This window comes from Amblyomma mixtum, chromosome 2 (assembly GCF_055824585.1).
Source record: "Amblyomma mixtum isolate Tamu chromosome 2, ASM5582458v1, whole genome shotgun sequence".
NCBI classification, from domain to species: domain Eukaryota; kingdom Metazoa; phylum Arthropoda; class Arachnida; order Ixodida; family Ixodidae; genus Amblyomma; species Amblyomma mixtum.
In genome coordinates this window covers 84,165,910-84,180,967 of record NC_143013.1, presented here as the reverse complement: position 1 = coordinate 84,180,967, position 15,058 = coordinate 84,165,910, and positions in this window count along the sequence as shown.

Sequence of the window (15,058 nt, the reverse complement as noted above, 5' to 3'; positions counted from 1 at the left end):
TGATGCAAAAAGGAGCGCACTACAACGCATATCGAATTTGAACGCTGCAGCCGCTTTTCTGAAAAACAATCACAGGTAGGGAGGAGGTATACAATAAATGCACACATTTGCACCTTTCGTCGCCCGAAGCATTTCCTTGGGTACCATAAGGTTGTTCTTCAACACAGCAAAGCATATTTCTGCTCGCTGAAAAGAATACCCACTTGGTGGTTTAGTTCAAATACTGATGGGCAGTTATTGACCTAAATAAATTTCACCCTGTTTGCAGTTATATGGGGTTTAAAACCAACGTCACCGTTCCGTTTCAGCACCGGCATCTTGCATGTGCAGCTGATAAAGGGTATGTTAAGGGTACGAATGCGATGGCTAGGAGAATCAGTTAAAAAGATTACCTTGTACGGTTTCGTAAGGTAGCAGGGCGTTTACGTTCAGTTTGTTTTATTTGCTGCTGGTTGGTTGGTTGGTTATTGGGGTTTAACGTCCCAAAGCAACTCAGGCTATGAGAGACGCCGTAGGGGAGGGCTCCGGAAATTTCGACCACCTGGGGTTCTTTAACGTGCACTGACATCGCACAGTACACGGGCCTCTAGAATTTCGCCTTCATTGAAATTCGGCCGCCGCGGTCGGGATCGAACCCGCGTCTTTTGGTTCAGCAGCCGAGCACCATAAAAACTGAGCTACCGCGGCGGGGCTTATTTGCGGCTCCGTTTGGATTCTTTCAGTTTATGGCGCGAATGGGAGAATATGAGCTTACCCTCAGTGAAAACTAATACGTTTGGAATATCCAGTGAGATGTTTATATTGTATTTTAGACATATTTTGCAGTCATGAATGCACTAAAAACATATAGGAAATACGTTCCTGAAGTTTCATGCTTGGTATTCGAAATATATTCTTAACATTTGCCAAGAATACCTCACCTAAAGCATGCTTCGATCCCGTTTCAAATACATGGAAAAATATGTATGCGATTTTAGCACCTTGTCATTGTATTCAAAGTGTACTTTCGTAAATATGAACTTAATTCGTCCGAAGTATGCTTCAATTCTAACAAACGGGGAAGTTCTTTAAAACGTATTTGCAGCACACTTCTAGCTGCCGTACCGAAATCTAGTGCTAGAAACCGGAATTCGAGAAATGGCATTTGCATGTTGCCAATGTATTTAAAGTGCATTTTTGTAAGTGCAGAATTAACTCCTCTAAAGTATACTGCAGTTCTAACAAATGGGCAGTCCGCGTAAGCATATTTACAGCACACTTCAAGCTGCCGTGGATCAATCTAGGGCTCGAAATCACGTTTCGGGGGAGAGTTAAAGCTCTCCCTTTTCTTTCGTCCTTTCGTGTATGGTAACTTCTGCCAGGAAGGCAATCACCACTGGTTTACGTTACGTGTGGAGAACGGGATAGCAATATATCGGTATGGGTGCCTTGGGCACCTCCGGGCCCGAACATTCCAGCGAAAAAGACCCCGACTGGCAAGGTCGACCGGCTCCCTTAGACGCCCGTGTATCTGTTGGTTGACAGTTCGACTCCTAGCCGATGCCTGACGCAAGTTTCGACTAGCAGTTTGGTTCTAGATCACCGCCAGATTCGAACGCGACCAGTACGACACTTAGAAGTACTTGTTGTTGGGCTAGTTGGTAGTTATTCATAATTAAATTCAAAGGCGCCAAACCATACACACACACACACACAGGAGAAGAAAGAAAGACGAGACAGAGCGCCTGTCTCGTCTTTCTTTCTTCTCCTCTGTGTGTGTGTGCATGGTTTGGCGCCTTTGAATTTAATTATGAGTACGACACTTGTGCGACAATTTGAGGGCTCACAGTCTTTGCGCAAAGTACGCCTCACCGGGCAAGATATTGTGTCCCCTCTCGCCATGTTTTTTTTTGTTGTACGCTCCTGTTCAAAACTACTTTCCATAATTTCAGATTCAATGTTGGCATGCATGATTCAAAATTTTTCTTATGCGAAGTTTCGCGGTAATGGAGGCATTTTTGAATGGTGATATCGCTTGTTCGGGTGATATTCAAAAGCATTGCCTATAATCAGTGGTCTGGTAAATATTGTAGCGCTAAAATTTTCGTCGGTGTCAGAATAGCTGAGTTCTCTGTTTAGTGCATCCACGTTAAGCAGCACTAACTATTTTTTTGGCGCAGGAAAAAATGAAAGACATGAATACGAAAGGTTACTGAAAAGAAAAAGGTTTCAAAAGCTTTTTTCTGTAGTGTCGCCTTACAAGAAATCGAAGAATATAACAGCGGAAGCGAACAACGAGCACATTCGCCTCGCTTTATAGCACATGACAATGCTATTTATAGCACCCAGAACAATGAAGCGTTCGTGTTCCGGGGTGATAAAGATGCATAGTATTGTCGTCGCTCGGATGAATGCATTCTGCGCGAAATATGCGAGACTTAACACCCGAAGCACCGATTTTATCGCCATCCATGGCTTGCCCTTTTATTTAAGTACATAATTTTGTTTTCTGTATGTTGCTGTTGCTGACTTTAACACGTATTCAAAAGATTAGGTCGTTCCAGCGTCCAGTAAGTTCGGCAAGTTAGCTCTTTTTTCTGTGAGGCATAAATTGCTTTGCATGTCGATTCGAACGTGCCACGAGATGGCGACTTCAAGCGATGGTGCTGAGGTTATCGGCTTAGGAAAGTTGCATGAAACTAAAAAAAACAAACAAGTAATTACTGTCTTACTACAAATATATTCCACCTTGGAGAATTCCCCTAACCTTTGATTCCGCATTTGTGTGATGTTCGAAAAAAAGATAGTCGTAATAATAAAGCAGACCTTTTTCGCCACTTATGGCATCACATAACTCACAGCACTTACATAACCCTGTTTTAGGTTGTTTTCACCTCTTCTTTCCGCCCTATGTTTCAAGTACTCGATACATAACACGGATAATTATAATCACGATGTCGAATTAGGGCCACGACGAGAAGCGGCCCTTTATACTTCAATCTTTTCTAACCTGGTGGCGACCCGCGAATTCAAATTAGGATGCTCAAAATTAGATCTATTTATAGCTCCCGCTGAAGTCTGCACGCTGACGGCAGCTTTGCGTATTCATTGCTTCACGCCGGACTTGCTCTTAAAACCTAATTTAGCCAAAGGCGACGCTTGACGGCCCCGTGGGGCTTCTGCAGGCGAGCATATAACGAACCGTTGAGGAGAGAGGCTGGTTATTTGAGCTTGTTGTGCATACTGCCTTTTATATTAAAAGTTCTTCCTATATATTTTTTTAGCAATGGTGACGCTTTGGCAAAACAGTCTTTTCTCCTGCGAACCGCATGCTACCTATGCTGTGGTGTATCACTGCAACATGCGCTCAGCTTTTTTCTGTATCATCATGTATTACAAGAGAGATGGGTAGAGGTGAGCTACCGTGAGCGGAATATAAAAGACTGCTGACACCCGTTTTTTTTTTTTTTTGAATTGCGACTGTTAAGAATCGGACGACGTGCTTGAAATGCCTGAGCAATGCGAATTTGAGTCTTGCATGTGACGTGCACGGTTTTTATTGTGTTATCAACAAAGAAGTGTTCATCAGAAACCAGAGCTGCTGGAGCGCATCTCAAGTTTTTTTTTTTTTACCAGGAATGGCATAGCACAGAAAAGTAAATTTAATCAGTCAAAGGATAAACTCCATGGAGTCCGATATTGAGGAAGTAGGTTATAGACGAGGAAGAAAGATACTTGGAGTAATATAAAACAAAATACGTAGTCTAGAATCGATAGCACCGCAACAGTTGTAAGACCCAGAATTCGAACTGCCGCTTTTGGTGTCTGGCGGTAGTACAAAGGAATAGGCCCTCAAGATTCCCACTTCGCCCTCGGTTGTTTTGTTCCGTAAGAGTTCGTCTGCTTTTAGAGTATTAGAGCACCTAATATATACAAGTGTAACGTTTGTAGGCCGACAAGAGGTGCAGATAAACCACACGTGAAGACAATACTGCATATCCGCAGCACACTGCTACAGCAGTGCGCCACTAGGGTGTAGTGAACGGCCGCTGTTACTGCCCAAGCATACTGCGATGCTTTTCTTTTTAAACTCGCCCTTGCCCAACACATCAAAGTTCCCGAGAAGATCTGTTTTTCTTTGTGGTCATTCTTACTATGCGGGCTTGCTTCTCCACTGCGGCTCATCTTGGTTAACGGAGTCTTTCAACAGCGGCGTGTTATCTTGCTGCCAGCTTTCGCAGCGAACAAGATGTGCGGCTTCGAAGCGATACACACCATTCTGAGCCGATGCGAAACAAACTCATACTTGGCATCTTTTTGCTACAAGAAGCTGCTTCCGCTAGAGGAATTCGTGACAGGCATGAGTGAACACATTGCCACCGGCAACGTTGTGTTACCGATTCCTTTACCTATAGGGAACGAACAACCCGAGTTTTGATGGCATTTGCTCGACGACGGCCATCATACGAGGGCTCGCACTAAGGCAAGCCCGACATCGACGCGAAGGCGTAAACGTGTCAGTCGACTCCCCACCCCCACACTTATTTCGGCCTGAGAACCATGTACTTTAGATAGACTTGAAAATAAACTATATATCTCCGGTAGGAAGTGCTTTCAGAGTTACAAGTTGCAGTCGTTTTTGGTAGCACCGTTTTACTATCTAGACGCCGGGCCAAATGACGCTGACGTGAACCACAGGTTTTGAAAATCGCGCCCATTCGCAACTCGCATAGCGATTTAGCGGGGAGCTAGCAGCGGCAACGTTAGGAAATGAAGTCTGACTGAAACGTAACGGTTTCTAGAAAGTGTTAGGTCGCGTTTTTCGTTTGTGTGAGTGTCAGTATCGCTTCGGGCAAAAAAAGGTTTGAAACATGCGGAACTTGTTGATGTGGTTCTGGCGGTGTGATGAGATCCCTGATCGATACAAATGTTCCTTTCTTTTTTTTTTTGACTGGCATACCAATAAAAGGACAGAGCAGGCTATTGGGATCTCTTTGTTCAAGTTTTCTCACCCACGACTCCGAATGAGACCGCGACAACATTTTAGATATAGGATCTTTCTGGAAATTTTACAAAGTGCATGCACCGATTCAATCTAGCCAGAATGTAAGGAGGGCAAAGGAGGCGGGCAACGGGAAATTGAGGGCTTACAAAAAGACGTGATACGAAAATCGACAGAGCGAAAGCTGGAAGCAATGCATGTCTCCAGCTGAGGCTGCAATGGCATAGTAAGTGCTCAGTTGGAGATAAGCGGCCATCAGTGTGCGTCTGCAAAGAAACAGCCACTAAGAGCCATCACGTGGACGACATAAATTGCAATTTTCTAAAGCCAATACTTATGTAGCTACTAACTGTTTGTTGCTAGGCCGTGCTCTGACCAATTTCGATTCCCAAAAAGACGATGGCCAAGTGCTAAGGCGGGGGCTAGCTGGTTGTGCGTCTCTGATTATTTTGCATTACTCAGACAAACAGGAAGAAAGAGTAAAGAAAAAAACTGACATACACACAAAGCTTGGAATCACGCTTAGTTCGTTTTTTTCTTTTTTGTCGTCCATCGCGTGCTTTTGATTAGCGTGCATTAAGCAAAAATGGCTAAGGCACGGGCTAACCACACAAGTCAAAGCTCTGTAGAGAGAAGATCTAACAGTTTTGCATGTATCGTTATCAATACCGAGTATTTAGTGTGGACAGGATCATTTGTAATCCAAGCCTACTCTTTTACATGATGAAAGAGCAGAAATTGAGAATAACATCGTAAAGCAGGGGTGACATAGGCCCAGCTATTCATTGCAGAACAAGTCATCTGAACTTAAAGTCTTATTTACATGCTTTATTTGCCATATAAGAAATGTTTCCTGGTGGACAGGCTGCTCGACTTACGCTCAAGTTTTGTGCCTTTTTCATATCCCCTTACATCGCAAATCATCCGCCAGTGAGGCTACAGCCTCTTCGAATGAAGAATATGAAACGCAAATGCGACCTCAAGGCGAAACAGTACGCGCTATTTTTAAGGTGCCCCGTGGCTTCGATAACACCATAAAGCGCTCTTTGCTGGACTAGCGGTAGTATCCAGACAATGGGAAAAAAAGAAATAAAAACAATAAGTTCAGAGCAGAGATTCTTTCTCGAAGGGTTTGCAAGAAGCTCTTGAAAGGAGACTATTAAGTTGATGGAAGGCATTTATATGAATTTAAAACGACACTTGTTCTTTTTCACTCGCTCATGTTATCCGGAGGAACTGACTTGAAGAACATGGCTCACACATTATATTCCCCAAATCCAGTCCTTCTTGCTTTTCATGAGTTCCAAATAAATGGGCCACTGCGAATTTTCGTTCCACTACTGCGCGACCTGTTTTGATTCGCGAAAGGTCAGAGCGGGTCTTCTTTAGTGCGTTTCTATATAGGATAAGAAGGAACCATTAATTCCGATTTTACAAGACGCACTTTTAACAACACAATATATTTAATGTTTTTTCTATGATTACCTTTAGTGATGTACAGTATGAAAGCTGAAGTGCATAAATAGGGAAGAGAAGATAGCAGAACATTTTTTTCTTCTATTAGATATGCTCACTGTTTAGAAAACGACGTTAGGAATGGTTCTGCGACTACAGGTGCCGCTATATTTCTAGCGCAAAACTGCAAAAAGTGAAAATTGGTTTTTGAGGAGAGAAAATGACGCAGTGTCTCACATATCTCGGTGGACACCCGAACCGCGCCTGTAAGGGAAGGAGGGAGTGGTGGTGGTGGTGAAAAACATTTATCTTATATTAAATTGTAACAGAGAGGTGACTGGGGTAGGCCCATATTGGCCCTTTCCCCTCACAATAGTACATGGAGCCCCTATTCCGGGGCCCCATTGGCAAGCAACGCCTCCCGCATCCTTTGAACCAAGGCCTTTTGGCTCTTTAGGTCTTGACAGCCGAGCAGGGCCGCCTCCCAGTCCTTTCTGGTGGGGTTAGGGGGTATGGATGGGTTTGATTGGCACGCCCAAACCATGAGGAAGGTGTCATCCACCTCCCCCCAGAACTATCACACGCCATCAAAGGATGCGTTGAAATGTTTAAGTACCGCCGGGCACAGTACAGTGTTTGTGAGAATTTTGATGAGGAGGCGCTCGTCAGCGCGGTCCAGTCCCTTTGGGGCTCCGGGCTCCACCTATTCTTGTGAGGGAAAAGGGCCAATAGGGCCCTACCCCAATAACCTGTCTGTAAAAATTTAATAGCAGATAAATGTTTTCACAACCACCACCTCCAATCCCTTATAAGGGGCCAGGTAACGCTGGTGCTCCTCCTTGTAGTAATCGATGATGTGTTGAATGTAAGGACCAGATTGTTGTTTTGGGAGTAGGCGTCCAAGGACAGGGAGATAGCCTACGGAGAGAGTGCGCGGACGGCCTGATCGGTCTGTTCGTTTCCCTGGAGTCCCTGGTGGCCGGGGGCCCAAATCAGGTTACGTCGAGTTGGATCTTCTTAAGGGCAGCTAGACTGCAGTATGCGCCAGGCGAGCGGGGGAGCCCGTCCCAGCTCATAGTTCCGGCAGGCCTCTCGCGAGTCGGTGATGATATGTGTTTCGACTTGGGATTAGTAAGAGCCAGAGCAGTGAAAATCTCCTCAGCGTGTGTTGCGCTGTAGGCTTTGAAAGTGAGCCCGTTAACTGTGTGTTGCGTTCGACTGCGGCCGTGTACGACCCCTCGTGGTGTGGGCTGATAACGTGCACAGATCTAATTGGCAGATCTAATCAAGTCGAGGAGTGAGCGATGATGCGGTCAGTCCGTCTAAGCAATATGTGATGAAGGATTCGTCAGGGAGAGACCCTCATCTTCTATTCAGTACTTCCTTTACACTTTAAATAATACATTTGCTGGAATTGCGATTCACGCCTATGTCAAAACAGTTGCTCTTTAAATGTCAGGAACAAATGCAGAGAGCTCTCGCTGCTTCGTCTACCGTTATGATCCTGGTCCCTCGGAGCCCATGGTAGCGTAATGTTACCGCAAAGTTGTGACATGTTCCTAAATCGGGGGGGGGGGGGGGGGGGGGGGGGGGGGGGGTCATTTTTATAAACTTCTGTCAACAGAAATTTCTGGTTTCTAGGTGCGAATTTCAATTCAGGAGATCACGGAGTACTCCATGGTGCTAGTATGTTCGGTAACTAGACGCTGCGGCGTTGGGGCTTAATTGTATTCGGGTACACTGAAGAAAACGCCGTGGAGTCCGCGCCTGTGGCTAAACTATAGTGAAGTGAATTACACTGCTCTCGCACCACCTTCAACCTGCTAAAGAAATTAACATTTAAGAAGGTCCACATAGTTTCTGTGGTGCGGGAGAAATTTAAATATGTGTATTGTACGGGTATTTTGTCTGTGCGAGCTGCATTCCTTCAAACTGATTGCCGACAACTTAGTCTCAACGTTGCCGGAAACTGCACTTTTTTTTTTTCTGTCGCCGCCTTGCGAAATTCGTCGATTCATTCTGTTACAGGACGGATGCAGTGCATGTAAAGCTGAAAGGAGAAAGCAAGAAAAAAAAGAAGACTGTGGACCCCTGGGAAATGAAAAAAAAAAAAAAAACGAAGAGAAACGAAACGGAATAGGAGCACTTACAGGAACTTAGAGGAGATCCTGGAAGTAGTTAAATGCAGGTCGTTTGGAGCAGTGGTTTACGAGCTGCCATCAACAGCTGCTGGGGCCTTGCTAGCATCTGTTCGCAAGAGATTTCCTGGCTATCGGTTTCGTCTGCTTGCTCGGCTTCTTCGCTTGCTCATCCATTTGTCTCGCGAAGGTCTTTTGTGTTGCCTCTTTATTTATTCTTTGGCTGCTTAGGTGAGTTTTCCAGACTTACTTCTTCGTTTGGGAGGCAAAGGAAAGTACCAGAAGTGTGCCAGGTTGGAGAGGGCAAATGTTGTTGTTGGCCTCAACTGAAATGGCGCATACTCTAGGCGGTGAACTGGGCACATGAGGTGGGTTGCGCTCTTGGAGAACTCTGACGGCCACACATCTTCCTCGTTTATTTCACTCGGTTATTCTGTTTAGCTGAAGCTGTTATACATTAAAGAAAATAATAAAACTGAATGATTTTTGGAGTCCTGGTGAAAATGCCGCCCAATTATGCCCCTGTGCCAGTTTCCCTCGATTTCCCGGCATGCTTTTGAGTTATCAGATGCCTTGCATCCCCTTTGTAGTACGACGACCTTCTACCACAGTACGTGCCTTCTTGCAGAGATTCATCTTTACCAGCGCAAGGGAAACTGACAGGAAAGACGGATACAAGCGCACGAGCCTGGCACAAGCGTATAACTTGTCGTAAACAGGAAGGTAAGTTCTCCCTGCTCACAGTGTTTTTTCTCACTAGTTTCTCTGATACGGCAGCAGAAGAACACAGGGGCTATGCGGGCTGCTGCAGCTTTCATCTTGAGTTATTTATTTATTTATTTATTTATTTATACAAATACCTCACAGGTTCCACACTTGGAACATTGTGTGAGGGGAGGGGTTACAATATTTAGCAGACAAAACATGGTACAAAGTGGAAAGAACAAAAATAAACAATATTAAATGCATTGGACTGCAAACAATTATTACACCGCACTTGAAGAAAACCGTAGTATATTGACCCAGAGGAAAAACACAGCAAACAAATAGCGGCACTGCATGGATTTGACTACACCTACGAACACAAGTTATACCCGTACACATATTGATTTTCCTTGCTAGAAATTCGGGGAAACTTAAGCACCGCTTTAAGAGTGTGGTGCGATAGTGTTCATGGGTCACTTCAGCAGCCTAAGATCCTATTTCTCTATCGCTTCGCAGACAAGGAGACTTCTTTTCCTTCGGCATCACATAATGTGTTATCACTCATCCCATCTCAGTACACTCATTTCAAGTATTCTTCTGCTTAACATCCTTCGTAATGGAAGTGCATGAGTCCGGTGACTGTGCAATGAATGGATGGATGATAGGAGCGTTCCTTTTGGAACGGAGTGATGGTAGTTGCTCCCATCCTCAAATTTCTTCTTTATATTTTTTTCATTGTATTATCGGTGTAATAAATGGGTCTATGGGTTCGCTATTTTCTTAAAATGAATTTTTAATCCTACACTTCTAACTTTATATCTCCTCTCTGCTTTTGAGCCATTAATCTTCCAATCGCTTTTAGCTAACTACCGCAGATTCATTCAGAAGAAACTGCTGTGCTGCTATAAGTAGCAGAAAAAGATATTTCACTCCATGCCAATATGCCAAATCTGTACCCGCTATAGCCTTTCCCAGAGGTGTAGGACACATGGTAATGAAGATAATTTTCTAGAACTGCCAGTCGTAAGAGCCCATCGTCTTGATCAGTACTCTCACGGTTTCCATGCATTCTTACACAGGTATATTGAATGTAGGCAGAGGGGATAGAAAGTTAGTCACTTTTTCCTGTTTCTACGTGTTGCGTATTGTGCACTGAGCATGTGAAGCAAAATGAGGACTTGCCAAAATAGTGCCAAACTACAGAGAAAACAAAAAATAAACGCCAACAAAACTGTATTTGCTCGATTTAGCCTGCGCTTACATATTCTCTCGGCATTTGATAGCGCCGCATTTTCTAGGATATACACTGGCTCCGCTGACACATAAAATTATGATTTTTCTGTTGCCCTGCGCTACAGAGCTTTATTTTGAATTACTGCTTTTCCGTCTTTAAGACATTTATCATTAAAGCTTTGTGTACTGCGTTAAAACCCCTCATTATTAGGCCCAAATGTCGCACGCGCCCTTTTTATAGTTTTCATTCATATTGGCCTGTTTTTCTTTAATGCTTTTTTTGCCCTTTAAGCATTTCTCTCCCCCCACCAGTATCCGTCAGGAGTATTGTATGTAGGGAGTTTTAAAGACATCAGCGAAAAATGTCTTCTTTTTCGATCGCGAGCTTTTTCAATTCCCTTTCTCCATCTCTCTCCAAGTGGTTCACCATCCGGCTAATATCGACCGGTTGGTTCAGCGAATGAGAATTTCATCCCATTCATGCCGAAGCCAGATGCTGTGTAGGCCGGTTCTGAATGCTGATACCGGAAGTGTAAAGCGACCAACAATATACAACAACATGAATAGTTTCCAAGCTACCATAATTGCGGTAGACGCCTGAAAAAGATGCTTCCTGCTTTGAAAGATACAGCGGAACGCATTGAATCGTCATAAATTACGCGGCGATACTGCTTTCATTATCCTTTCATTATCAGGCTGGCCACGAAACTTTGCCTTCAGTATTTTTTGCGAACTATTGAGGGCTTGGCAATCAATCTTGCTCGCCGCCATCTGCCATCAACAGTTTATGCCTGCAAGTTTCAAATTGTGATGTTTCTCTGAAATAAGCTTTGATGGTTTTGAGCAGAAGTTTTTGAAATGTTAGGAAACCACAGAGCGGGCAAAGAAAGTGCTTAGGCCTCCATCGCAATGCGCTTTGTATGAAAACGAACACGAATGTTTTTTATTCAGTGCAGAGCAGGAACTGGAAAAACTAGGGAAGCAATCAATTTCTGTCCCGGTAACTTTATGACGTTGCGCAAGCCTTCTTTCTCTGCTGTGCTATCCCACAGTTAGCGTCAGGCGTCCACTCGTTTAGGCCGGGTGCCTCTTGTTAATCGCATGAACAAGCATTACTCCTCGTAGGCGAGTGGCTAGCCCTAACCTCCAAGTTGGGGTTACTTGTGTATTTTGTTATTGGGACGCAGGTAGGAAACGTGCACGAAAGGGAAATGCTTCAATAACAAAAGCGGTGCTGCAAACAGGAAACAGGGTTGAAGGAAACCTACTTAATTTTCTCGGTAAGTGCCCTGATGGTCCTAATGATACGTTTTTTATTTCAGTATTTTCTGATATAGCAGCATAAAGCAGATCATGGTGGTTAAGGTTAAAGGAGCACTTATATCGAACTCCATTTCTTCTGACGTGGATTCTTTAGTGATCTCGCCAACGGTGTTATCAATGACGTTCATTAAGGGGGGCTCTGAAACACCTCCTAAGGAGAGTGATAGATTCGCTCAATCACTCCATTCTGTCGTCATGAACATCTGAGCCAGAAAGCACACTGCTACACGCCGCGAAGAACCCGCAATCGCGCGCGAAAGTTGGCGAGTCCTTTCCGGACATCTTTTCATGCTTGCGCCTTCCTTTGTCACAAGCTCCTGCGTAAATCTGTTCATACATAGCAGTTGGTTAGATTCTTTCAGGCGTCACGCAGCTGCCGTGGCCGCGGCCAGCCAGCACCGTCACTCCGGCGTGTCAGAAAGCTCCGCCTTCGGAGGATTTCCGCGCGCGTCGGCGGTGGGGTCGGCGGAGGAGCGCCAATCTTTAGGCGTGCAAAAAAGTGACGAGTGCAGATGAAAAGGCGCCAAGATTCTGAAATTTAAACTTTGGCTATAGATAACTTAGCAGTTACAAAATGCATTAAATATTTCTTGCTGGGAGATATTCGTGAAGGGGGGCCCTTTAACACTCCAGGAATTCTGTACCTTTCTTGAGAGCCCCTTTCAGAGCCCCTTATGCGCAGAAATGCTAGTTGTGGATCTTTGTTCTTGCGTGACAATAACACGGCCTATATACAAATGAAAGATGCGAAAATACATTACAGCTCCTTTCAGCTGCTTGGAAAAGAGCGGCAGCTTTCTTACCCTTGCCACTAATTAGTCAATTACTCTCTGGTCAAGTAAGCAAAATGCCCCAATGTAATATGAAAATGGAAATATTTAGGTATATGCGGACTTTGCCCCGCGTCTTCCCTTTTGGTTTGCTTTTCCATCATGCACCCTCCTATGGCCGGTCTCGAGGAGGGGCGCGCCCGTTACTCTCCCTAGTTAGTTGCCTTAACTAACAGGAGATGGCGTCTGGAGCAAGGCCCGCCGAGGTCGGTGTTCGCTCCCTAGCGTACGTGATCACGGTGTGGGCTGCGGCGGCTTTGAACGTTGTAAACCGTGATTTACAGGGGGAAAACGTATTTTATCTCCCCCTATTAAAACCCCACAGGTGAGTTGAGAAGTTAAGAGCGTCGTCTCAGCCACGTAATTATTGAGGACTTTGTTGCACGCAGACATTGAGCATGTAATGGTGTTTGCGTTTCTTTACTAATAAAACGACAAGTCTGTAAATTCATGAGAGCTTGGCGTCGGAGCAGACTGAACTAATTCTTGAATACTCCCTGTGCACCATGCAACTTGACTCGTCCTTAGAGAAATGCCCTTCTTGTCATTCACGACTGCCTGTAAAGCGTGCACTACGCGGTACCTTAGTGCGTGCAACAGAAACAACTATACGAGTTCTTTTCACATGCATAACGTGTCAACGCATTTCGAGGCTGCAAAATATTCATGCAATATGCAATACACTATAATTCTGAATCAGCCGACGCCATTGGGTGGAAGGAGAGTCCTTTGAAGAGGAAAAATCGCTTTGTTCTTGAGTTGTGCCGACTACAGAACCCTTCATTCATCAAATCATGAGGCTCTAACAGGATTTTTCCGCCCTTTGTATTTTCTTGGTCATGCCTGATTGTAACCGGATTTTCTCAGATTTTTTTCTTGCCCTATTTAGATATGACGACGTCATCTGTGACGTCACACTCCTTTAACCAATCAACGAATTTCATGTCGAATGTGACTGCGCTTTTTGTTCCTGGTGGGGCTTCTAATCGAATTAACAGTACAGAATAGCTGTCTCCCTGCCATGACGTACTGTTGTGAGCGATGGGTCTTAAATCAGCTTCCCGTTGATAAACTTGGATGCTATTCTGAGATGAAGTGCAGCTATCGCGCGTCGCGAACATTTTTGCCCGCCCGCATTAGCCAAAGTCAATAACGGTCTGCATTTATTCGTGGAAAGAGGAAACCCCGCTAAGAACATAGTTTTTGCTTATCGAAGGTTTTAGTAGTCGATGCAGAAAAAACGCACGGATCAGGTATTTATTCAGATTTGGGCGTGAACCCGGCATTTGCCAAATAAAGAAAAACTCTAGAATCAATGAACAGACCGAAGTTTCTGCAGATTTCACTTGTGTCATTAAATACCTTTAACTGTGCCAAATAAAACCTTGTCAGTGGGTTGCTGTGATGCCTTGCTCATTATTGCTGTTTTGTTGCTTTTCTGCTTTTTTTGCTTGCGATTTTACGCAAGCACGAGCTTGCGCAACGACCGACCATGATCAGGGATAACTTCTTTTGTTTTTCTACTCCCACTTAAACTCTGAGGAAAGTTCATAGTAAGCGTTTACGAAGAAGGCCCCAACTCAAAAAGTAACTTGAATTGCATATCATAACACTTTAATAGAAAACTTTCGCATTGTCATGTAATGCGTCGTTGGATATCGTGTGTTCCTTTTAGGGATAAGGAAAGGTAAAGGAAAAGAGAAAAATGCCGAAGCGCGGTAGGAAGCGCTAAAAGGTAATAAATGCGAAAAAAAAAATACCTCAGTGCTAAAAGAAAACGCGGGCAAGAGATTTGACCAACATCGCGCCAAAACACATGCGCTTTCAAGAAGTTCGCAGGCAAAGCAACCTCTCCAGTGGACTTAACTTCTCGAAATAGCAAAACGTGGTTTGGCAACAGCACCGAGAGTAACCGCGTTTTGGAAATTTTAAATACTGATATAAATATCACTTTCGGTGGGTAAAACAGCTGTCAGTAATTAAGGAGCCTAACAGTAATAGTTAAAAAGTTAACTAATCAAAATTAGTTAACCAGACTGCTAGTTAGCACGTCCTAGCTGCATTCTGGTGTACGACACCGCTGGCAATGCTGTGCCGATAAAAGCCCTCTTCTAACTCAATAAGCTTATTTTGAAAAATTGTGTAATGTCTTAGATGAAACACCCTGTATATGCCTACTGGAGGGTTATGGTATCACTTCTGTCTTATTGCTTTAGCGCCCAGGATGCAATATGTACACAAATCTGAAGGTCGCAATCTGAGTCCTGTCGTCTTCCAAGCCTCTTCATCCTGTTTGCATCTACTCATGTCTCCCACCCTAGCGCCTGCCCTGCGCACCAATTAGCCCTCAGCACGTTGCGATCCCATGCTCACTGCGCCGTAAGCCTTGCTCT